Below are 26,703 nucleotides of genomic sequence, written 5' to 3'. Positions count from 1 at the left end.
CATGTTCTGAAAAAAAGGTAAAGAACAATATTTCAAAGTTCCACTCCACTCATTTTAATTGTGTATTGCATCACCTGATTTTCATTTCAGCTTCCTTTCCTGTGTAATAAAGTTATATGCTGAACTATGCTCCCTCTCCAAATTCATACATTTAAGTCATAACCCCCAATACTTCAGGATATATCAATATTTGGAGATAAGTTATTAACTTAAAATGAAACTATCCAAGTGGGTCCGACTCCAATCAGACTGTCCTCACTAGAGAAAATTTGGACACAATGAGACACCAGCGATGCATGCCCACAGCAAAGACACTATGAAAAGGCAGCAAGAGGGTGGCCATCTGCAAGCCAAAGAGAGAGGTCTCAGAAGCTACCAACCTCTCTGCTAACACCTTGATCTTGAACTTACAGCCTCCAAAACCGTGAGAAAATAAACTTCTGTTACTTAAGCCACCCAGTCTGTGGTATTTGGTTATGGCAACCCAATACAAATATTAGAAATGGACTAACAAAAAATGTTTATGTATTTTCTTTACATGTATAACAACTGGTACATATAGGAGATTATTACCCCTTCTCCCAGCCCAAACAACACAATCCCAGAAGTCAAGATCCCACAGCTCATTAGAAATCTGGTAACAGATTCCATTATAAGGTCTCAAGGTCTCAGGTGGACATAAGGAGTTAAAAGTTATAAATACTGCTGATATGAAAAACTAAATTTTCATCTCTCACCCAATTTACAACTTGTTCCTGAATTAATGGATTAAATCCACTGACAATGAAAATTTCTCCAAGGGAAAAGTTGGTTTTAGGGGGGGAAGCCTAAGTGTCCAACTTTAAGAGTATATGCCAGGGCCAGGCACGGTGGCTCACACCTGTAATCCTAGCACTTTGGAAGGCCGAGACGGGAGGACTGCTTGAGCTCAGGAGTTCCAGACCAGCCTGAGCAAGAGTGAGACCCCATCTCTACTATAAACAGAAAGAAATTAGCCAAACAACTAAAAAAAGAAAAAATTAGCTGTGAGCGGTGGTGTGTGCCCATAGTCCCAGCTACTAGGGAGGCTGAGGCAGGAGGATTGCTTGAGCCCAGGAGTTTGAGGTTGCTGTGAGCTAGGGTGATGCCACGGCACTCTAGCCCGGGCAACAGAGTGAGACTCTATCTAAAAAATAAATAACGTAACATAAAATAAAATATAATAAAACAAAATAGTCACATAAAATAATTTAACATAACATAAAATAAATAAAAAATAAAATTCTAAAAAAAGGAAGCTATAGGAGAATGTGTACCACCAAAACAAGGGAATAAAAGAAAAAAAAGGATTTAAGTCCAAAATACTATTCTTCAATTGAAATATAATTGCTTTGGCAAAAGTACACAAATAAATGGAAGTTTTCCTATTTCTTGTTATGTTTTACTTTTGAACCTACCAAATCTGTGCCACATGTTTCCAAAGAAAAACACATTCAAATTGATTCCATCAGAATGACTATCAAACTTATTGTCTTTATAATGATTTCAGGTAACTTAAAAACAACCTTTAAAAATCACAAAGCCAAAGAAAAAGAAATAAAATAAATAAATAAATAAATAAATAAATAAATAAATAAATAAATAAATAAATATCACAAAGCTGGCCAGGTGCAGTGGCTCACACCTGGAATCCTAGTACTCTGGGAGGATCTCTTGAGGAGACCAGCCTGAACAAGACTGAAATCCCGTCTCTACTAAAAATAGAAAAATTAGCTGGGCATGGTGGCAAGCTCCTGTAGTCCCAGCTACTCTAGGAGGCTAAGGCAGGAAAATCACTTGAGCCCAGGAGTTTGAAGTTGCTGTAAGCTAGGCTGACAGCCATGGCACTCTAGCCCAGGTGAGTGAGACTCTTGTCTCAAAAAAAACAGAAAAATCACAAAACCCACCAAAAACTCCCAAAATAATCAAAAAATAGTTCAGGAACTATAACCTATAGGCAGAGTATACAGTAAAAATCTTCAACAAATACCACCAAACTGGATCTCAGGACAGAGGGTGGGCTTTGAGCCTGTAATTCCACCTACAGGGAGACTGAGGCAGGAGGACTGCATGAGCCCTGGAGTTCAAGATCAGCCTAGGCAACACAACGAGAGACTCCATCTCTAAAAAAATTTTAAAAATTAAAAAAAATTAGTGGGCTGCTGGTGCACACCTGTAGTCCCAACTACTCAGGAGGCTAAGGTAGGAGGATCATTTGAGCCCCTGAGTTCAAGGATGCAGTGAGCCATGACCACGCCACACCACTGTACTCCAGCCCAGGTGACAGAGTGACACCCCATCTCTTTAAAAAGAAAAGAAAAACTCATTAACCAAATCTAAATCGATGAACATTAATTGATGAACATTAATCAGAAAAAACATTTAATAAAATTCAACACCCTTTCATTATGAAAATATACTCAACAAACTAGGACTAGAGGGCAACTTTCTCAACCTAACAAAGCATCTATGGAAAACCCACACACAGCACATAGTATTCAACAGTGAAACACTGAAAGCTTTCCCCTTTAGATCAGGAACAAGAGAAGGATGCCCATTTTCACCACCTTTATTCAACACTATACTCTGAAGTTCCAGCCACAGCAATTAGGCAAGAAAAGAAAACAAAAGGCATCTACAGACAACTCAGTGGTAAGCACCTGAAGTCACAGCTTCTCAGAAGGCAGAAGCTGAAGGATTGCTTGAGCCTAGAACTACATAGTGTGCTGTACGTACTGTGCAATGATCCTGCTTGTGAATAGCCACTGTACTCCTGCCTAGGCAACATAGCAAAACCCTATCTCTAAATCAAAAAAAAAAGAAAAAAGGAAGAAATCCAAATTCAAAAAGTAAATTATTCCTATTCACAGATGACATGATCTTATATACAAAAATTCTAGAATCCAGAAAAAAACTAGAGCTAACAAATTCAGCAACACTGCAAGATACAAGATTAACACACAAAATCAGTTGTGTGTCTGTATACACTTACAAAAATCCAAAAAAGAAATTAAGAAAATAATCGCATTCGCAATATCGTCTAAAACCACAAAATACATATAAATAAATTTAGTCAAGAAGGTTCTAAGACCTATACACTAAAAACTATAAAGCATTGCTAAAAGAAATTTAAAAAGACCTAAAGAGACAGAAAGGCATTCCCATGTTTAAGGATTGGAAAACTTAACATTGTTAAGACAGCAATACTACCCAACTTGATGTACGGATTCAACATAATCCCTATTAATATTCCAACAATCTTTTTTGCAGAAACAGAAAAGGCCATTCTCAAATTCAATTGGAAAGGGCTATAAATATCAAAAACAATATGGAAAAAGAAGATTAAAGTTACAGGACTCACACTCCCCTATTTCAAAACTTACTATAAAGCTACAGTGATCAAAACAGCATACTATTGCCCTAATGACAAACAAATTAATCAAACAGAACTGAGAGACCAAAAATAAATCCACACATCTATGGCTGATTTTGTTTGTTTGTTTTGTTTTTGAGACAGAGTCTTGCTTTGTTGCCCAGGCTAGAGTGAGTGCCCTGGCGTCAGCCTAGCTCACAGCAACCTCAGTCTCCTGGGCTCAAGCAATCCTACTGTCTCAGCCTCCCGAATAGCTGGGACTACAGGCATGCGCCACCATGCCTGGCTTTTCCTCTATATACATTAGTTGGCCAATTAATTTCTTTCTATTTCTAGTAGAGATGGGGTCTTGCTCTCACTTAGGCTGATTTTGAACTCCTGACCTCGAGCAATCCTGCTGTCTCAGCCACCCAGAGTGCTAAGATTACAGGTGTGAGCCACCGCACCGGGCTATATGGCTAATTGATTTTTGACAAGAGTGTTCTAAGGTCATTCAAAATAAGGAGTTGGCCTTCCTCCCTCCTTTCTTATTCCAAAAAAAACCAAAAAAATTAAATTAAAAAATAAATTGTTATCTTTTCAATAAATAGTATGGGGACAACTAGATAGCCATTAGACCACTACTCACACCATATACAAAAATAAACTCTATTTATACCAAAGACCTAAATATAAAAGCTGAAACTATAAAACTATTTAAGAAAATATGGAGATAAAGCTTCATGACCTTAGATTTGGCAACGAATTCTTAGATATGACACAAAACCATGAGTAACAGTAGAAAAAAGAAACTGGATTTCACAAAAATTAAAAACTTCTGTACAAAGAACATTATCTAAGTAAATACGCAACTGACAGAATAGGAGAAAATATATACGCATCGTATCTGATAAGATCTACCGTGTTTCCCCAAAAATAAGACCTACTCATAAAATAAGCCCTGGCTGGATTTCTTAGCATTTGCGCAATATAAGCCCTACCCCAAAAATAAGGTCTAGTGATGGGCGTGGCTACGCAGCATATCTGCACAACCCATGCATTTCGTCATGGAGGGGTAAAGAAGACAAGTAGTCCTTCTCATCTGCCCCATGAGAGCTCTATTGCTCCACATGAGAGACTGGGGCCAATGGTTCTAAAGGAAATAGAGTGACAAGAAATTCAGGATGGAATTCGGGGTTTAGAGAGTTAAGATGTTCCAGAAGGCTACGACTTAACTATATTTGAATAAATGTAGCTTGTTGTACCGTACTTAAAAAAATAACACATCCCCTCATAATAAGCCCTAGGGTGTCTTCTTGAGGAAAAATAAATATAAAACCCTGTCTTATTTTCAGGGAAACACGGTAGTATCAAGAATACATGAAGACGGCCAGGTGCGGTGGCTCACGCCTGTAATCCTAGCACTCTGGAAGGCTGAGGAGGGAGGATGGCTTGAGGTTAGGAGTTCGCCTGAGGTAGAGCCAGACCCTGTCTCCACTAAAAATAAAAAAAATTAGGCGGGCGTGTTGGCATGTGCCTGTAGTCCCAGCTACTTGGAATGCTGAGGCAGAAGGACTGCTTAAGTCCAGCAGTCTGAAGGTGCTATGAGCGAGGCTGACACCACGGCACTCTAGCCAGGGCAACAAAGATAGACTCTATCTTCAAAAAAATAAAAAAAGGTTAAAGACTGAACAGGTTATTTTCCTCAAGATCTACAAACGAACAATAAGAAACTAAAATATATTTAACATCAGTATTCATTAGGCAAAAGCAAATCAAAATCACAATAAGATACCTTACACCAACTAGAATAGCTACAATCAAGGAAAGAAAAAACAGAAAAGTGTTAGCAAAACTGTAGAGAAACTGGAACCCATGTACACATTGTTGATGTGAAGGCAAAATGATACAACCACTGTGGAAAACAGTTTAGCAGTTCCTCAAAAGTTAATACACAGAATTACCATATAACCTAGTAATATCATCATTAGGTATGTACCCAAAAGAAATGAAAACAAGTACTTAAATACTTGTACAGTAAATACTTGTAACATTAAATACTGTTCATGATAGCTAAAACGTGGAAACATCCCAAATATTCAACAACAAATGAATTAATGTGGTACATACAATGTAATATTAGCCATAAAAAGAAATGCATTACTAATACATGTTATGATTATGAACCTCTAAAACACGCTAAGTTAAAGAAACGGATGACCTATTATATGATTCCAGTTATATGAGATGTTGGTAACAGGCAAATTCATAGAAATAAAATGCACACTGGTGTTCCCAGGGACTGCTGGGAGGGTGAAATTAGTGACTGTTTAAAAGTTACAGGGTTTTACTCTGGGGGTGATAAAAATGTTCTGGAACTTGACAGAGGTGGTGGTTTTCCAAGTATTTGAATGTATTAAATGCCAATGAATTGTGCACTTTAAGAGGTTAACTTTATGTACTATGACTTTTACCTCAATAAAAAAAGAAGTAATGAGGGTAATGCATTATAACCTCTTGAATAAAATAAGAACCATGAATCCAGAAACAGATATAAATAAATACATATAAATAAAAAAACACCTTTGAGGAACAGGTTATCACATAATTTCCTATGTATATCCCCCAAAATATTAATTATAGCTTCCCAGTTAAATAGCCTGGCAAATGGCACCTTAATCAACAGATCAAAGTGAACATCATCAATAAAAGACAAATTGATTTTGTGCACCACATGACAATTAGCAAAACAAGCACCACTTTACTTCTATTATATTCTTGGCCAAAGATGCATAATCTGAATCTAAATATGAGAAAAGCCAATGTAAGAAATACACGAAAATAACTGGCCCAAAATCTTCAAAAGTATCAGGTTACAATACCCAAGGAAAATAAATTTTAAAGAGCAATTCGAAGATGATGGCATGATGGTTCACAACTGTAATCCCAGCACTTTGAAAGACTGAGGTGGGAGGATCCCTTGAGGCCAAGAGTTCAAGACCAGCCTGGGCAAAACAGTGAGACCATGTCTCTACAAAAAATAGAAAGAATTAGCCAGGCATGGTGGCACACGCCTGTAGTCCCAGCTACTTGGAAAGCCGAGGCAGGAGAATCACTTAAACCCAGAAGCTTGAGAATGCAGTGAACTGTGACCGTGCCATTACACTCTAGCATGAGTGACAGAGCAAGATCCTGACTCAATGACTAAAAAGTGATCAAGCTATGAAACACATTCATCCTATATTTTTGTCACGTTTTTAACTTTTGACAACTATACTTTGACATTTTATTCCACTGAATTGTTTGCCTCACTGTTTTAACACAATAAAATTTTATTAATAATTAGTAGGCATCTACTGAGTGCTAAGAGATTTCAGGATTTCCCCTGCCCCTCTCCTGTAGATTCTGATTTACTGAGACTTAAGCAGAACCTAGAAATCTGTTTTTAAACACTAAGAGTTATTATCAGAAAAGGATGATAAATGCTCTAATATTCAAAGACAAAAACCCTTGCCTAATGAATATGGCTTCTAAAGGTAGCAAAAAATTCTGCTTGCCTATTTTTTAGAATTTTGGTCATAAAACAAAGTATCCAATATCTTATCCCATTAGTTATCAAATTCTATGCTTAGATCAGAATATCGGAAATATAAAATATGAAACAGATTATCTGAAATATAAATATCTGGAAACATAATGCTTTTTTAAAATTTTCAGTTTTTTGAAATGTACTAAAGACGAAACACAAAATATAAACAAAGAACTTCAAAACTTATAATTTTCATATAAAATTCATTACCACTAAGAAAAAAAAGCCTTACTCTGAAAAGCAAACAAATTTCTACTTACTGAGCTTCTCTTTCCTTACATCACAGTGAAGCAGGCTAAGTTATCCCTGAAATTTTCTCTAATCAGCCTATGGTATCCTTTTATGTTTAAAAGATAGGTAAAGGTAAATTATAATTTAGAATAATGCTGCAAGCAATGTGGACTAGTTGGGATAAAATTTAATTCAAACGAATTCATTCACTAAACAGCTAATATGAGCAATATGGGATAAGCACTGGAAGGCTCAAGAGAGCAGCCATGCCTCTAACTGCTAACAATCTAATAGAATGAATAAATAATTGTAAAACAAGGTTGCTGACTGAAATCCTCTCAGAAGTTGTAGATATAAGCAATTGTTTTTTCTGTGAAATATTTACGATAAGTGCCACTATAATGTATTTTTAATAATGTAAATGTAATGAATAATGTAAATGTTTAAATAATGTAAATAGACATTTTAAAAAATATATGCTGGCTCGGAGGTCAAGGCGGGCAGATTGCTCAAGGTCAAGAGTTCAAAACCAGCCTGAGCAAGAGCGAGACCCCGTCTCTACTAAAAATAGAAAGAAATTAATTGGCCAACTAAAAATATATAGAAAAAAGGAGCCGGGCATGGTGGTGCATGCCTGTAATCCCGGCTACCTGGGAGGCTGAGGCAGGAGGATCGCTTGAGCAGAGGAGTTGGAGGCTGCTGTAAGCTAGGCTAACGCCATGGTACTCTGGCCTGGGCAACAGAGTGAGACTCTGTCTCAAAAAAAAAAAAAATGCTGGGATCAACTTAAATGAAAAAGAGACAGAATTATAAAAGATTTAAGTAAGTTACTCTTAAGCTACACAGGCAAATAACAGCACCCAAAAAATGTGAACCCAGGTCTTCCTGCTGCCTCAAAGGCCATGCTTTTTCACCAGTATCTCTCTCAACCTTTCCCACACACAGAAATTAATAAAAGTTATTAATAACAAAATCCATTCTCCTGCCCCTTCCAAAATACTTCAGAAAGAAACCAAAGTAACCTATCTTCAAGTCCTGTTTTATTTTTACAAATTTATGAAATTCCTACATTGTACTATAATATGTCCACACTTTTTTCTTTTTTAAAAAATATTTTTTGTGGCTGGTCAAGTAAAGCAGTGGGAACAAAGGAATCTGCAACTGGTTGTGATCAATTAGTTGTAAACACCAATGCTATCCACATACTTTAATATAAATATCTTTAAGTTACTTACCAACAAATAAAATAACATCGCATCAAGTGCTTGGATTATCACATGGGTTTCTTAAATCATCTATATGAGAAAACACTGCTATACTGGGTAAAATCCCAGCAATGGCTTAGTTCAACTGCAATATTAACATAAACAAAAATAAGTCTGTATGTCTATGGTATGACCAAAAAAGCTATGGCATAACCAAAAGGAACTTACAATTACCTCATGTGATATAGAATTTAACTTTTTTAAAAAAACAAGGTTCACAACACTAGAATCAATGACCACCAAAGAGCTGCCAATGCACCATCCCCCTTAAGATATAAACAAAGCCTTCATCTATAATTTCCAAACTTATTTAGCCAAAGACACAAAACTATAATGCTTTATATATTTTGTCTTAATTAAGCAGAAAATAAAATTACCTTTTCAAGCACTAATACAGAAAGAAAATGGAATTTATCACTGTTTCTCCCTGCCTGCATCCATGAATTGGTCAGCAGCATAATTCTAAAACAGCATAGGATGGCACAGGACAGGACAGGAAAGGAAAGGGAAAGAAATGAAAAAGTCACTTTGTATTAAGAATTTCAAGGAAGGAATGTTTTTTGAATAAAATTCTCTCTTAAAACAATTACTGGCCGGGCGCTGTGGCTCACGCCTGTATCCTAGCTCTTGGGAGGCCGAGGCGGGCGGATTGCTCAAGGTCAGGAGTTCAAAACCAGCCTGAGCAAGAGCGAGACCCTGTCTCTACTATAAATAGAAAGAAATTAATTGGCCAACTGATATATATATATATAAAAAAAAATTAGCCGGGCATGGTGGCGCATGCCTGTAGTCCCAGCTACCCGGGAGGCTGAGGCAGAAGGATCACTCGAACCCAGGAGTTTGAGGTTGCTGTGAGCTAGGCTGACGCCACGGCACTCACTCTAGCCTGGGCAACAAAGCGAGACTCTGTCTCAAAAAAAAAAAAAAAACAATTACTGAGGCCAGGGGCGGTGGCTCACGCCTGTAATCCTAGCACCCTGGGAGGCCAAGGCAGGCGGATTGCTGGCACAGTCAGGAGTTTGAAACCAGCATGAGCAAGAGCGAGACCCCGTCTCTACTATAAATAGAAAGATATTAATTGGTCAACTAATTAATATATATAGACAAAATTAGCCAGGCATGGTGGCGCATGCCTGTAGTCCCAGCTACTCAGGAGGCTGAGGCAGGATTGCTTGAGCCCAGGAGTTTGAGGTTGCTGTGAGCTAGGCTGACACCACAGCACTCACTCTAGCCTAGGCAACAAAGTGACACTCTGTCTTAAAAAAAAAAAAAAAAATACTGAGAGCTTCCTTTCTAAATAGCATTAAACAATTCCCATAAGAATGTATCTGGAACTCACAGGTCTAGTCACTAAACTCACAACATATCAAGCCAGTAACAAATAGATCAAACACCACTTATTTCAGATGTATCTAAATTCAAAGAGAGAAAGCACTTTGGGGACAATACCTAAAGGGCCTTGAACAGCACACAGGTGTATGAGAAATCAAAACTTAATTCAACTCCTAGACATCGGCCTAGGCAAAGAGTTTATGAAGAAGTCCCCAAAGACAATCACAGCAGCAACAAAAATAAATAAATGGGACATAATCAAACTACAAAGCTTCTGCACAGCCAAAGAAATAGTCATGAAAGTAAACAGACAACCTACAGAATGGGAGAAAATTTTTGCACCCTACGTATCCGATAAAGGGCTGATAACTGGGATATACTTAGAACTCACGAAAATTAGCAAGAAAAAATCAAATAACCCTATTAAAAAGTGGGCAAAGGACTTGAACAGAAACTTTTCTAAAAAAGACAGAAGAATGGCCAACAAACATGAAAAAATGCTCAACATCTCTAATCATTAGGGAAATGCAAATCAAAACCACAATGAGATACCACTTAACTCCAGTGAGAATGGCCTTTATCAAAAAGTCTCCAAACAATAAATGCTGGCGTGGATGCAGAGAGAGAGGAACACTCCTACACTGCTGGTGGGACTGCAAACTAGTTCAACCTCTGTGGAAAGCAATATGGAGATACCTTAAAGTGATACAAGTGAATCTACCATTTGATCCAGCAATCCCATTGCTGGGCATCTACCCAAAAGATCCAATGACACTCTACAAAAAAGACACCTGCACTCGAATGTTTATAGCAGCACAATTCATAATTGCAAGGCTGTGGAAACAGCCCAAGTGCCCATCAATCCAAGAATGGATTAATAAAATGTGGTATATGTATACCATGGAGTACTATTCAGCTCTAAGAAACAATGGTGACATAGCACATCTTATATTCTCCTGGTTAGAGCTGGAATCCATACTATTAAGTTAAGTTTCCCAAGAATGGAAAAACAAGCACCACATATACTCACCAGCAAATTGGTATTAACTGAACAGCACCTAAGTGGTCACATAGGTACTACAGTAATAGGGTATTGGGCAGGTGGGAGGGGGGAGGGGGGTGGGTCTCTCTCTATATATATAATGAGTGAGATGTGCACCATCTGGGGGATGGTCATGCTGGAGACTCAGACTTGTGGGGGGAGGGAGGGAAATGGGCATTTATTGAAACCTTAAAATCTGTACCCCCATAATATGCCGAAATAAAAAAAAAAACTTAATTCAAGGCCGGGCATGGTGGCTCATGCCTATAATCCTAGCATTCTGGAAGGCTGAGGCAGGAGGATTGCTTGAGGTCAGAAGTTCAAAACCAGCCTGAGAGAGACCCCATATCTACTATAAATAGAAAGAAATTAACTGGCCAACTAATATATACAGAAAAAATATATATATACAGAAAATATATACAGAAAATATATGCAGAAAAAAATACATACAGAAAAGAAATTAGCCGGGCATGGTGGCGCATGCCTGCAGTCCCAGCTACTCAGGAGGCTGAGGCAATAGGATTGCTTGAACCCAGGGGTTTGAGGTTGCTGTGAGCTAGGCTGACGCCATGGCACTCACTCTAGCCTCGGCAACAAAGCGAGACTCTGCTTCAAAAAAAAAACAAAAACAAAAAACAAAAATACTTAATTCAGGCCAGGAGCAGTGGCTCACACCTGTAATCCTAGCACTCTGGGAGGCCCAAGCAGGTGGCTTTCTCAAGGTCAGGAGTTTGAAACCAACCTGAGCAAGAGTGAGACCCTGCTTCTACTAAAAATAGAAAGAAATTAATTGGCCGACTAAAAACATATAGAAAAAATTAGCCAGGCATGGTGGTGCATGCCTGTAGTCCCAGCTACTTGGGAGGCTCAGGCAGAAGGACTGCTTGAACCCAGGAGTTTGAGGTTGCTGTGGGCTAGGCTAATGCCATGGCACTCTAGCCAGCACAACAGAGCGAGACTCTGCCTCAAAAAAAAAAAAAAACCTTAATTCAGCAGGCAAAGAGAGTACTTAGAACTTTTAAAGTTGCAATTACATGTCTGGAAATGTGCTTTCAGAAAATAAATCTGGTAGCAACATGTAAAATGAATAGAGGAAGAGTCATCTTTCAATTCTTATCTCATTCAATCCACTAAACAATATTTGACACTTATGGCCATTTTCCTTCTCATGGTTAACCCAATATATCACATTACTGGTGTCCCTATGGCAACTCCTTCTCAGTCACCTTGTCAGGTTCTGCTCATCCTTAATGTCTGTGTATCCCAATATGTAGTCCTAATTCTAACTCCAGTGATATAAAATTACAAACCATAAAAATGAGAGACCCAAGGCCTAGAATAGATGTGGAAGGCAGAATACAGTAGGAAGCTAATTTGTTCCATAGAATGCTGAAATGATTTAGGACTGTGAAACTATAGGTACTGCAGATACAAGAGGGCAGAGAGGGAATGAGGGTTCAAAGAGAACTGAAAAATCTGAATGCATAACAGTCTACATGAATGTGAACAAACACACAAGCATAGCAACCACACCAAAATAAAACAAAATGGTACAATCTCTCAAAAATGTAAATAAGGAGCTATCATGGTTTCCAGCACCACAAAGATATTTGGCTTTCCAGGGTCCTACAATATAACAGCCATTCAATAAGACACACAAAACTCCCTAACAGCTTTTTGTCGCCTTGTTCTTAAATATCAATAATCATTAAACATTTTAAGGAAAGCAGACATGAAAGAGACCACAAAAAGCCACAAAAACAAAGGAAACATATAATTTAAGAAATAACCAGCAAGATAAATTTTTCAGAACCCAAAGGATTAAAAAACAACTTCTAAGGAGAAAAAAAAAGTGCCCTCCTACAATGAAGGAAAAAATGAGACCTAATCAAGCAAAACAAGTTTTAAAATCAAAGGGAAATTTTTTTTTTTTTTTGAGACAGAGTCTTACTCTGTTGCCTGGGCTAGAGTGCCATGGCATCAGCCTAGTTCACAGCAACCTCAAACTCCTGGGTTCAAGCAGTCCTTCTGCCTGAGCCTCCCAAGTAGCTGGGACTACAGGCATGCACCACCATGCCTGGCTAATTTTTTCTATATGTTTTTAGTCGGCCAATTAATTTCTATTTTTAGTAGAAGCAGGGTCTCACTCTTGCTCAGGTTGGTTTCAAACTCCTGGCCTTGAGCAATCAGCCCGACTCAGCCTCCCATAGTGCTAGCTAGGATTATGGGTGTGAGCCACCAGGCCTCGCCAGAAAAAAAATTAAGTTATTTTTCTTTTACAATTTCTCCCATCAGTGAAAAGCTTAGTCACCTTCAAGCAACAGGATGCCCACTGGACTGCTTCAGTAAACTAGAATTCCTGCTCTAAGCATGGAAATTAAGACTTTATAATGATCCCTATATCTCAAAGGAGGATAATATATAAGAAACTCTTGTAAGCTGTACACTAGTACATAAATTACTTTGTAAAAAATGATTGACAATTTTTAAAAATCCTAGTTCTTTTGGCACCATGAAGACAAGTTGTTAAGTGATTGTTATTTGCCATTTATAGCATCTCATGCCACAAAAGAACACAAAATAGATGGAAAATAAAAGAGTGCACTAAGATAATGCTTATCCTGAAATTATCAAAATAGGAAATCCAGACTACTATTAATTTGATATCAAATTAATCCCATAATTGGCTACTTTTTATTGAAACTCCACATCAGTAGATCAGCAAAGAACAGTAGAAATCTTTGAAAACTCGAAGAGGTAGAGATAGAAAATAACTAACAAAATAAATCATACAGAAGGAAAAGGAAATATTGAGAATCAATGTGCAGATATAATACAAAGAATTTTACATGCCTAAATTGATGCTCACAAGAAATAGATATTTTAATCCCCATTTTACAAATTAAAAAAACTTCTGGCTTAAAGAAGTTGTGCCAAAGGTGTCACAGCTGTTCCTAATGAGCTTCAAATACAAGTATGTCTGAACTAGCAATACCTCTTGCATTTACCTGGATGCAACTGGAAACCATCCTTTTAATTGAAGTACCACAACAATGGAAAAACAAACACTGCGTGTACTCACCATTAAATTGGAACTAATCGATCAACACTTATGTACACATATGGAAATAACATTCATTAGAAATCAAGCAGGAGGGAGGAGGGGAAGGGTAAATTCACACCTAACAGGTACAATGCACACTATCTGGGGGATGGACATACTTACAACTTAGACTCAACGGTACAAACGCAATTTATGTTGCCAAAATGTTTGTGCCCACATAATATTCGGAAATTTAGAAAAAAGTAAAGAAAGTAAAATAACTTTGAATGTGAATTAAATAAATATGTCTTACTCCAATCTTTTCATCTACATTATGGTCCAGAATTCACTTTTAAAAAATATAACTTCTGTTTCACAAAAAAGGACAGCCAAATGCTCAATAAACCTACAAAAGAGTGTTCAGCCTCATTAATAAATCAGAAAATGCAAATTAAAACTATAATGAGATGCTACCACACACCCACCAGAATTACTATAATTAAAAAGATCAACAATGCCAAGTATTGGCAAGGATGCAAAGCAACAAGACCCCTAGTAGAGTAAAACGGTTCTACTGTTTTTGAAGCTATCTGGTATCATCTACTAAAACCAAACATAGGCATTCTCTATAATCCAGTAATTCCACTCTTAATTATATATCTAACAAAATGTTTGCACATGTGCACCAAGAGACATCTAAAAAATGTTTGTGACAGCATTATTTGTAATATCCAAATTAAAGCACATCGGGAGTTGAATGAATAACTAAATGGCGGTATATCACAAAAGGGAACACTATACAGTACAAATACACAGCTATATGCAACAGAATATAGAAGAATTTCACAAACATAATGTTGAGCAAAAGAAGCCAAACACAAAAGCATGCATACTGTATAATTCCATTTATGTAAATCAAAAAAACACCTAAAGTAACCTATGGCTGCGGTCCCCAACCCCCAGGCCACAAACTGGCAGATTGGTACCAGTCCACGGCCTGTTAGGAACCAGCCACACAGCAGGATGTGAGCAGCGGGGGAGTGAAGCTTCATCTGTATTTACAACTGCTCACCCTCTCTCACATCACTGCATAAGCTCTGCCTCCTGTCAGATCAGCAGCAGCATTAGATTCTCATAGAAGCAATGAACCCTACTGTAAATTGCACATGCAAGGGATCTAGGTTGTGCGTTCCTTATGAGAATCTAATGCCCAATCATCTGAGGTGGAGCTGAGGTGGTGATCATAGTGCTGAGTCTCAGATGCAGACTAACTAGCAAAGAGGTGTGACTGCACAATACATTTAATGTACTTGAATCATCCAGAAACTGTCCCCACCCACCCATCCCCGCATCCAGTCTGTGGAAAAATTGTCTTCCATGAAACTGGCCCCTGGTGCCAAAAAGGTTGGGGACCACTGATCTATTTGGTTAGAAGTCAGGATGATGGTTAACTTTCAGGAGGAAAGAGAAGGGAATTAAGAGGTGATTCTTGGGTGCTCTCATCATTGTATTCTTTGACTTGTGTGATGGTTACAAATGTGTATTTTGTTACCTATGTATTTTGGAAGCAAGCACTTTTCTGTTTATGTATGGTGTTTCACAACAAAAAGATTTCATTTCATTTTTTAAAAAAATATGCAACTCTCATAACTATTAGCAACAAAATAATGGGCTTTATAATTTAATGTCAAGGGCTAATCAACTTTCTATTAATTACAAAATCATTAAATAAAACATTAAGAATAGTTTTCTTAATTTCACAGATTAAAGGATTTAACAACCTTTTATTTAACATGACTCAGTTTGAAAGCTACAGTGAGTAAAACACCAAAGCACTAGTACAGGAATATAAACAATTATCAGTGAAAGAGAACAGAAAGACCACACACCCAAAGACACAAAGAAATTATGTATGAGAGAAAAGTGTGAACTCTCCTCCCTCAAAATTTACCCAAGATAATCATCAAATGGGCCAAAGATTTAAAGAAAAAAAATAAAAGCAAAGTCACCAGTCAAAAACAGGAGAAAAAAAATTATAGCAAAAAGGGGAAAAGAAAGCCTTTCTAAGTATGACACAAAATCCAGAAGTGACAAAAATATACTTATATGATATATTCAAGTATTTACACATAAACACAAAAGGTGTCCTATGACAACATTCATAAAAACCAAGGTCAAAGTAAACAACATACAGTGGGAAAAATACTCATCACATTACAGCACAAGGGCTGACTCTTCTTCATACTGAAAACGTTCCTACAAATCAATAGAAAAATAGGCATGGGATATAAACAAAGTTCATAAAAAAAAGATTTATATACATGGAAAATTTTCATTCTCATTCAAAAGAAAAAGGCATCATCAAAAAAACTAAAAATAGGCCAGGCATGGTGGCTCACCCCTATAATCCTAGCACTCTAAGAGGCCAAGGCGGGAGGATGGCATGAGCTCAGGAGTTTGAGACCAGCCTGAGCAAGAGCGAGACCCATCTCTAATAAAAATAGAAAAAGCAGAAGTAGCCAGGCATCGCGGCACGAGCCTGTAGTCCCAGCCACTTGGGAGGCTGAGGCAGTAGGATGGCTTGAGCCCAAGAGTTTGAGGTTGCTATGAGCTAGGCTGACACCACAACAGTCTACTCAGGGCAATAGAGTGAGACTCTGTCCCAAAAAAAAAAAAAAAATACTAAAACCAGAACTACCATATGATCCAGCCATCCCACTACTGGGTACATATCCAAAAGAAGGGAAATCAGTATATCGAAGAAGTATCTGCACTCCCATGTTTATTAAAGCACTACTCACAACAGCCAAGATGCAAAATCAATTTAGGTATCTACCAGCAGATGAATAAAGAAAATGTGGTACATGTACACAATGGAGTGTTCACCCATAAAAAAAAGAAAGAAATCCTGTCATTTGCAACAACATGCATGTAACTAGAAGATATTATGTTAAGTAAAATATGCTAGGCACAGAAAAGCAAGAATCACATGTTCTCATTCATGTATGGAAGCTAAAAAAAAAATAATAATAACTCTTTTCTCAGTATCCCAAATCAAAAAGAGATAAAAAAATGTTTTTTAAAGAAGAAAAATTGAATTAATGGAAATAGCAGAATGATGGTTATCATAGGCTAGAAATCATAGTGGAAAAGGGGGGAAATGGATACAATAGTTAGAAGGAATATGGTCTAGTGTTCAGTAGCATATAGGGCAATTAAAACATTGTTATTATCCTAGCACTCTGGGAGGCCACGAGGCTGGAGTCTAGGTCAGGAGTTCCAAACCAGCCTGAGCAAAAGTGAGACCCCCATCTCTACTATAAATAGAAAGAAATTAATTGGCCAACTAATATATAGAGAAAAAGAAAAACATTGTTATTAATAATTTGTTGTATATTTCAAAATTACTAAAAGAGTGGAACTGAAATGTACCTAATACAAATAAATGATAATACCTGAGGTGATAGAGATCCCAATTACCATTCTGATCATTACCTACTGTATGCTGGTATCAAAACATCACACGTGGCCGGGCGCGGTGGCTCACGCTTGTAATCCTAGCACTCTAGGAGGCCAAGGCGGGCGGATTGCTCGAGGTCAGGAGTTCAAAACCAGCCTGAGCAAGAGCGAGACCCTGTCTCTACTATCGATAGAAAGAAATTAATTGGCCAACTAATATATAGAGAAAAAATTAGCCGGGCATGGTGGCGCATGCCTGTAGTCCCAGCTACTTGGGAGGCTGAGGCAGGAGGATTGCTTGAGCCCAGGAGTTTGAGGTTGCTGTGAGCTAGGCTGATGCCACGGCACTCACTCTAGCCTGGGCAACAAAGTGAGACTCTGTCTCAAAAAAAAAAAAAAAAAAAAAAAATCACACGTGCTCCATAAATATGTACAACTATTAGACATCCGTAACAATTACAAATAAAAGGCTTTTTTAGGCTGGGCATGGTGGCTCACACCTGTAATCCTAACACTCTGAGAGGCCGAGGTGCTCAAAGTCAGGAGTTCGAAACCAGCCTGAGCGAGACCCTGTCTCTACTAAAAATAGAAAGAGACTAATTGATCAACTAAAAAATGTATATACAAAAAATTAGCCAGGCATGGTAACACATGCCTGTAGTCCCAGCTACTCAGGAGGCTGAGGCAGTAGGATAGCTTGAGCCCAGGAGATTGAGGTTGCTGTGAGCTAGGCTGATGCCACGGCACTCACCCTAGCCTGGGCAACAAAGTGAGACTCTGTCTTAAAAAAAAAGAAAAAGGCTTTTTAAATTAAATTTTTTTAAAACTCTAAAGAAAAAGGCAAAATGCCAACAAAAGTCTCATACCCCATTAGTATTAGAAATTTAAACCGGTATACCTCTACATAGGGCAATTTGGTATTATCCTAAATTACACTCAGAAATCCACTTATATTAATTTGCACTATATTTACAATATTCACTAGCATTGGTCACAATAGTAAAAAATAAATAATAAAAACACCCCAACAGCCTATGTACATCAATAGAGGTCTGGTTAGACTATCATGCAGCCAATAAAAAGAATGAGGTAGCTTTACGTGTATTAATATGGAATAATCTTCCAAGATATTTTGTCAAATAAAAAAGGCTATAAAGCAGGATAGACATGATGCCACTACTTGTATTACAAAGAAAAAGAATGTGCTTATATACATATAAAATCGTGTTAGAAAATTAACATAAACTAACAGTGGTTTCCTCAGAGGAGAACAATCGCTGGCAACAGGAGGGGGCAGGGTGACTTTTCCCTAAAAATCCTTGTACCTTATGTAATTTGTACTGTGTGCTCAAATTCAAAATAATTTTAAATCCTTTTAGTCTGACTCAACTTTACCATTTCCTGAATCCTTAAACTCTTAACATAATCCGTCTTTTTCTGAAGCTAAATTAGGCTGATGACCAATCATCCCAAGAGCAGGAAACAAGTGTCAACAAATGCATTTTTTAAATAAGCCTAACCCTATGTACAAGTCAATCCAGACAGAGTACTATAAGAAAAAGACTTCTTGATATCGAGTGAAAGATTCAGAAATTTAAGTGCTTTAACTTAAGGACATAAATGGTCATAAAGATAACAGCTAAAAATACAGCTAAATATACTTAATATATTTACTATTTGCTAGGCAGTTTGGTTAGGTTTGGCATTACCCCATTTAGTCCTCACCCTATTCTGGGGCACTGATATTACCTTCTTTTCAAAACAAGAAAAGCAGGTTTTATACAGATGTGAAATACATGTAAAGTTCCCAAAGTAGCACTGCTAGTCAGTGGTAGGTGAAACTCTTAACCACTATGTACACATATACATACTATAAATAACCCAAAATACATTCATTAGGTAGAGGATCTTACCTAATAAGAAACCTTAGCCTTAATGACAGATATAGAAGTAATTCCTAAATTTTCAGTTTTAAGTTTTAGTCTTAACTGTCAGACAGTCTTTAGCTACAGCTATATCAAACTATATATAATACAGGTCTCAATCCCTAAACAAGTAAAAGATACGTAGTCTGAGCTACCATTGCAATCACAATCTGGTTTCCAATAACTGGGTTCCATCCCCAGACCATTTTCCTCTCAGCAAATTAAGTACTCAGAGGTACTAATTTAACAGACTAAGGTCAAAACATTTTTATTCACTTTTCACCATCTCCACATTGTGCCTACAAAAGGAACTCATTTTAATCGGAGAGAGACTAAAGAATAATTCACGTGAAAAATCTGAAATTACCAGTCAAGTTAAAGGAAAAAAATTAAGGCACCTAATTTAAAGTCCTTAAGACATCTTGATTATCAGGTGAATACATTTCTGAAGCAGTTTTCAACCTAGTGTTCCAAGTCGCATGCATGGTATTTTCCCCCCCAGCATATCATGGAATACAAAAGTTCAGGTTACATATATTGCCTTTGCCCTGCCCTAGTCAGAGCTTCAAACGTGCCCCATTCCCCAGACTGTGTTGTGTGCACCACAACCATTAGTTGTGAATATACCCATCCCCTCCCCCCACACCTGCCCCCACCCGATGACTGTTACTACTATATGTGCACGTAAGTGTTGATCAATTAATACCAATTTGATGGTGAGACACAAAAGGGATCTTTAATATACTTTTCTTACACACAACTAAAACAAGATCACAGTTGAAAAATTTTGTCATACCAAAAATACTGAAAGCTCTGTAGATATATACGTTAGTTTCCCCTAGTTTCCTTCTCAAATAAAGACACTAATTTATGGCAGGGCGCAGTGGCTCATGCCTGTAATCCTAGCACTCTGGGAGGCCAAGGCGCGTGGATCACTCAAGGTCAAGAGTTCGAAACCAGCCTGAACAAAAGCAAGACATCGTCTCTACTAAAAATAGAAAGAAATTAATTGGCTAACTCAAAATATATAGAAAAATAAATTAGCCAGGCATGGTGGCTCATGCCTGTAGTCCCAGCTACTCAGGAGGTTAAGGCAGTAGGATCACTTGAGCCCAGGAGTTTGAGGTTGCTATGAGTTAGGATGATGCCATGGAACTCTAGCTTGGGCAGAGTGAGACTCTGTCTCAAAAAAAGACACTAATTTATTTAAATGAACTATGATGGTCCTTCCTAATTTGGAAAATAAAAAGTCTAAAATTCTGTTCAACCATGTATTTCAAAGCCATGCCTTGAAACCTAAAGATAAAAAAATTTTTTTAAACCTGAAAGGCCAATTTACCTAGATTTCAATCCACAAGTTCAAAATTGGGAGAATTTTTAAAGGCAAGGGTTATAGTAAAGAAGTCAATAAAGATTTCTTTAATCAAGCAGTCCCTTCAGAAAGCTAACAGCAAATCCAAAACCAGTCCTGAATATAGCAAACAAACTAGAATCTCATGTAACTATTTAGGTCTAGGCTGATAAAACAGCTTCTAAATGATGTGACAACAAATTAACTCAGCTATAAATAATCCCTTAACAAAAAATTTCACCTAATCCCCAAGTAGTCAAACAGCAGTTCTAACACAAAAACTGCATATACTCAATTCCAAACAAAAAAAAGGTTAAGTTATCTCAAATGTTAATAATTATTTTACCCTGCAAGTAACAGACTACAAATGAGACAAGGTCCCTTCCTTCAAAGAGTTTATGTGATAAAGATGGGTGACAGAGAGTAAACAAGATAATTACAGACCGTGCCCTGAATGAAATAAATAGGATAATATAGAATAATAAGAGAAATCAAAGAATATCAGAAGGGGGTTGCCAACTTTACGTAGAATGTTAGAGAAAATGTTTCAGAGAAGGCAATGTGTGAGTTAAAACTTAACTGAACAAGGGAAGAACAGAGGAAGAGGGAACAAATTAAGGCCCTAATACAGGAAGGAAAATGCCTGGTGTGTTCAAGAGAAAGAAGCCAAAGGCCAACAGGACAGTAAGACAGTAAGCAAGATTGCAGAGAGAGGGTGGGGACCAAAAAACAGTGCAGCCTGTACAGTGTGCATGCTATTTTTAGGTCCAATGGAAAGACATTAGAGGGTTTTAAGCAGAAAAATGACACAATCTGATTATCATTTTTAAAGGAATACTCTGAGAATAATGAACCATACTACGAATGGCACAGGAATAAAGTTACAAGGCTCCAGCAGTAGTAGTTCAAGTGAAAAAGGAAAATGGGTTAGACAAGTCTAGTGGCAGACCCGGCGCGGTGGCTCACGCCTGTAATCCTAGCACTCTGGGAGGCTGAGGCGGGAGGATTGCTTGCAAAGTCAGGAGTTCGAAACCAGCCTGAGCAAGAGCGAGACCCCGTCTCTACTATAAATAGAAAGAAATTGGCCAACTAATATACATAGAAAAAATTAGCCGGGCATGGTGGCGCATGTCGGCGCATGTCTGTAGTCCCAGCTACTCAGGAGGCTGAGGCAGCAGGATTGCTTGAGCCCAGGAGTTTGAGGTTGCTGTGAGCTAGGATGATGTCACAGCACTCACACTCTAGCCTGGGCAACAAAGCAAGACTGTCTCAAAAAAAAAAAAAAAAAAATGTCTAGTGGCAGTGGAATAGAAAGAAATGAATATACTTGGGAGATTTTGGAAGCTGAGCAAAATAGATTTGCTAATGGATGAGAGGAAAGAAGAAATCCAAAGGTGATTTCTAAGTGTTTTAGCTTGAATAAATACGTAGCTGATAAAGTCATTTCTTCAGATAGTAAAGAAGAGGGCAGTTTTTCGGGGTTTGTTTGTTTTTCTGAGACAGAGCCTTGCTCTATTGCCCTTGGGTAGAGTGCAGTGGCATCATCTTAGCTGACTGCAACCTCAAACTCCTGGGCTCAAGTGATCTTCTTGCCTCAGCCTCCAGAGTAATTGGGTACCAGAGGCACACACCACCACGCCCATCTAATTTTTTTATTTTTTGTTAAGATGGGGGTCTTGCTCTTGGCTCAGGCTGGTCTCTAACTCCTGAGCTCAAGCAATCTGTCCTCAGCCTCCAAGAGCACTAGGATTACAGGCATGAGTCACTGCACCTGGCCAAGAGCACAGTTTTAAACGTTAAAATTAATAAGTGAAGTCAAGAAAGAGGTTAAGTCTTAAGTATAGAATACAGGGGAAAGATCTGGACAGGAGATTAAAACTTGAGATCATTTGCATAAAGATGTCATTTAAATACCATATCAAAGATTACACAAATATTACCCTAGAAGAGTAAAATGTGTTTTAACAAGTCTGTTATAAAATACAACCTAACTATACACCTTGGTTTGTGCTTCTGTCCCTTCAATTTATATTTATCAATGTACCCCAATTCATAATCTTGCCCTCCTAGTTGATCATATGGTCCTCCACCACTACCACCTATGGGACCAGCCATAACGATACTACTAATAATGTATCATTTTACAATTTCAAAGCATTTAGCATTCATTATTTCACTTGATTCTAATGATAACTTTCTAAGGCATTCTTTTACAGAGCAAGAATTAATGTATGAACACTGCACTGGCCAGGCATGGTGGCTAATACCTACAACCCCAGAGATTTGGGAAGGCTGACGCAGGAAGACTGCTTGAGGCCAGGAGTTGGAAACCAGCCTGGGCAACAAGAAACCCCATCTATAAAAAAAATGTTTTAATTTAGCCAGGTGTGATGGCACATACGTGTAGTCCTAGCTACTCAGGAGGCTAACGCAGGAGGATCTCAAGTCCAAGAGTTTCAGGTTGCAGCGACCTATGATCATGCCACAGCACTCCAACCTAGGCAACAAGAAGAGACCTCCATCTCTTTAAAAAAAAAAAAAAAAATTGGCTTGGCTACCTTGGTCAACATCAAATAGCTATTATTTAATAGACAGGATGAAAACAATTCAAATTCAAGGACTCATTTTACTTGTATTCACACAACTTCAGAACAGACAAGCTACATGAACTGAGGAATCTTACATTTTTGCCTTACCCAACACCAATGATAGCACAGGCACTCAAACATTTGCTGAGTCAAGAAACATCTTCACAGTGGCGCGTGGTGGCTCATGGTGGCTCACACCTGTAATCCTAGCATTCTGGGAGGCTGAGGCCGGAGGATCGCTCAAAGTCAGGAGTTCAAGACCAGCCTGAGTAAAAACGAGATCCCGTCTATACTAAAAAATAGAAATTAGCCGGACAACTAAAAATATATACAGAAAAAAATTAGCTGTGCATGGTGGCACATGCCACCAAGTCCCAGCTACTTGGGAGGCTCAAGGATTGCTTGAGCCCAGGAGTTTGAGGTTGCTGTGAACTAGGCTGATGCCTCAGCACTCAGCAACAGAGTGAGACTCTGTCTCAAAAAAAAAGTAACAACTTCACTAGCACTAAAGAGATATAAGAATTCCAGATCCACTGTTAATACATCACAGTAAATAAGTTGATGCTATTATATTGTATCTTATTTCCAGTGTAGAAATGTTGTCATTTATTTTCCAAGTATGCTCAAGTATAAATTAGATAATACCTAACATTTCAAGCCACTCAAAAGATTGCTTTATGAACTCAAGATGGCATTAATGTCTAGAGAACACTGGCCAAATAAATAAATAAATAAAGGCATTATTTTACAACAGGTCTTAATTCACATGCCCACAGAAACAATTTCCCTGTTACTCCAAATTTCCTATAAAATATTTTACAAAATGTAATACATCAGGTGTTACAGCCGAAAGAAAAAAATAAAAATCAGTTGTTATTTGTATTTATGACCAATATTTCATGAAACTGACATTAATACATATATGTAAACCTACTCAATTGATTTTCAACATAAGTATTTCAAGGTGATTCAATGGGAAATGAAGCCTTTTCAACAAGTGAAGCAACTTGCACAACAGAACATTTATATGCAAAAAAAAAAAAAAAACCACCCTGAACTACATACCCTTTCATCGCATCACAGCAAAAAAGTAATTTAAAATGGACTATGTTCCTGCTTTCTCGAATGGCTAAAGAAATAAAAAAAAATAAATAAAAATAAAATGGACTATGGATCTAAATTATAGTAAATTATTAGGTCATGCCTCTAATTCTAAGCACTCTGGAAGGCAGAATCGGGAGGATCCTTTGAGGTCAGGAGTTCAAGACCAACCTGAGCAAGAGACCCTGTCTCTACTAAAAATAGAAAAAATTAGCCAGGTGTGGTGGCACTCGCCTGTAGTCCCAGCTACTCGGGAGGCTGAGGCAGGAGTACTGCGTGAACCCAGGAGTTTGAGGTTGCCATGAGCTTGGCTGATGCCCCGGCACTCTAACCCAAGTGACAGAGCAAGACTGTCTCAAAACAAAACAAACAGGCTGGGGGCGGTGGCTCACGCCTGTAATCCTAGCACTCTGGGAGGCCAAGGCGGGCGGATTGCTCGAGGTCAGGAGTTCGAAACCACCCCTGAGCAAGAGTGAGACCCCGTCTCTACTATAAATAGAAAGAAATTAATTGGTCAACTAATATATATAGAAAAAAATTAGCCGGGCATGGTGGCGCATGCCTGTAGTCCCAGCTACTCGGGAGACTGAGGCAGGAGGATTGCTTGAGCCCAGGAGTTTGAGGTTGCTGTGAGCTAGGCTGATGCCACGGCACTCACTCTAGCCTGGGCAACAAAGTGAGACTCTGTCTCAAAAAAAAAAAACCAGACAGAAAATTTGCAAAACATATATCTGATACACCCCTATCTAAAATACATAAAGAATTCTTACAACTCATTAAAGAAACCCAATTTTTTTAAACGTGCAAAATATGTGAACAAACACTTTGCCAAAACATATGAAAAGATCCTCACTATCATTATTAGGAAAATGCAAATTAAAAAGCAGATGTTGGGCCGGGCGCGGTGGCTCATGCCTGTAATCCTAGCACTCTGGGAGGCCGAGGCGGGCGGATTGCTCGAGGTCAGGAGTTCAAAACCAGCCTGAGCAAGACCCCGTCTCTACCAAAATATAGAAAGAAATTAATTGACTAACTAAAAATATATATACAAAAAAAATTAGCCGGTCATGGTGGCGCATGCCTGTAGTCCCAGCTACTAGGGAGGCTGAGGCAGTAGGATCGCTGAGCCCAGGAGATTGAGGTTGCTGTGAGCCAGGCTGATGCCACGGCACTCACTCTAGCCTGGGCAAGAAAGTGAGACTCTGTCTCAAAAAAAAAAAAAAAAAAAAAAGCAGATGTTGGCCAGGTGTGGTGGCTCAGGCCTGTAATCCTAGCACTCTGGGAGGCCAAGGTGGGAGGATCGCTCAAGGTCAGGAGTTGGAGACCAGCCTGAGCAAGAGTGAGACCACCCCCCCCCCACTAAAAATACAAAGAAATTGGCCAACTAAAAATAAATAGAAAAAATTAACCGGGCATGGTGGCATATGCCTGTAGTCCCAACTACTCGGGAGGCTGAGGCAGGAGGATCGCCTGAGTCCAGGAGTTTGAGGTTGTTATGAGCTAGACTGACGCCACAGCACTCTAGCCCGGGTAACAGAGACTCTGTCTCAAAAAAAAAAAAAGCACAATGTTAATTCAAACTATACAGAATGGTTAAAATTAAAATGACTGACAACACCAAGGGCTAACAAGAATAACTAACATCTCTCTGGAAGGCTTGTGTGACTAAAAAAAAAAATAAAAAAAAAAAAGAATAACATAACTAGCATTGCTGGTAAGAATGCAAAATGTTTCAGCATTTTGAAAAACAGTCTGACAGGTTTTTTTAGTAGAATTAAATACAATTCATGTGACTCTGCAATCCTACTGCTAGGTTATTTTCACAAGAGAAATGAAAACATAAGTCCACACCAAGTCCTATGCACAAATGTTCCTATCAACTTTATTCATAATAGCCAAAAACTAGAAACTAAATGTCTACAAACCAGAGAATGGATAAACAAATTGTGGTATAACTACACAACAGAATACAACTGTAACACATGCAACAACACACATGAAAGCAGCCAGAAAAGAGGCTATATACACACTATATGACTCCTTTTACTTGTAGTTCTAAGAAAGCAGATGTTGGCCGGGTGTGGTGGCTCAAGCCTGTAATCCTAGCACTCTGGGAGGCCAAGGTGGGAGGATCGCTGAAGGTCAGGAGTTGGAGACCAGCCTGAGCAAGAGTGAGACCACCCCCCCCCCACTAAAAATACAAAGAAATTAATTGGCCAACTAAAAATAAATAGAAAAATTTATTTTTCTATTTATTTTTCACAATCCTAAGGGACTTCAATACTAAAACAGCTTGGTGCTTTCCAGGGACTGGCGGTGAAGGGAGGAAAAACCAAGGTAACTTTCTGAGGTAATAAAAATGTTCTATATTCTGACTGTGGTGGAGTTATACAACTGTATACAT

At 38.2% G+C, this 26,703-nt stretch overlaps 1 protein-coding gene and 1 pseudogene across 4 annotated transcripts in view; both read right to left on the bottom strand.

Moving 5' to 3' along the window:
• Positions 1-26,703, bottom strand: part of GPBP1 (GC-rich promoter binding protein 1) — a 100,542-nt gene that overhangs the window by 59,719 nt on the left and 14,120 nt on the right. The window lies entirely within an intron of this gene.
• Positions 814-26,703, bottom strand: part of LOC142873706 (uncharacterized) — a 38,797-nt pseudogene continuing 12,907 nt past the window's right edge.

This window comes from Microcebus murinus, chromosome 11 (assembly GCF_040939455.1).
Source record: "Microcebus murinus isolate Inina chromosome 11, M.murinus_Inina_mat1.0, whole genome shotgun sequence".
Taxonomy (NCBI): domain Eukaryota; kingdom Metazoa; phylum Chordata; class Mammalia; order Primates; family Cheirogaleidae; genus Microcebus; species Microcebus murinus.
The sequence above is the reverse complement of the archived record's forward strand: the minus strand, read 5'-3'. Positions and strand labels throughout refer to the sequence as shown.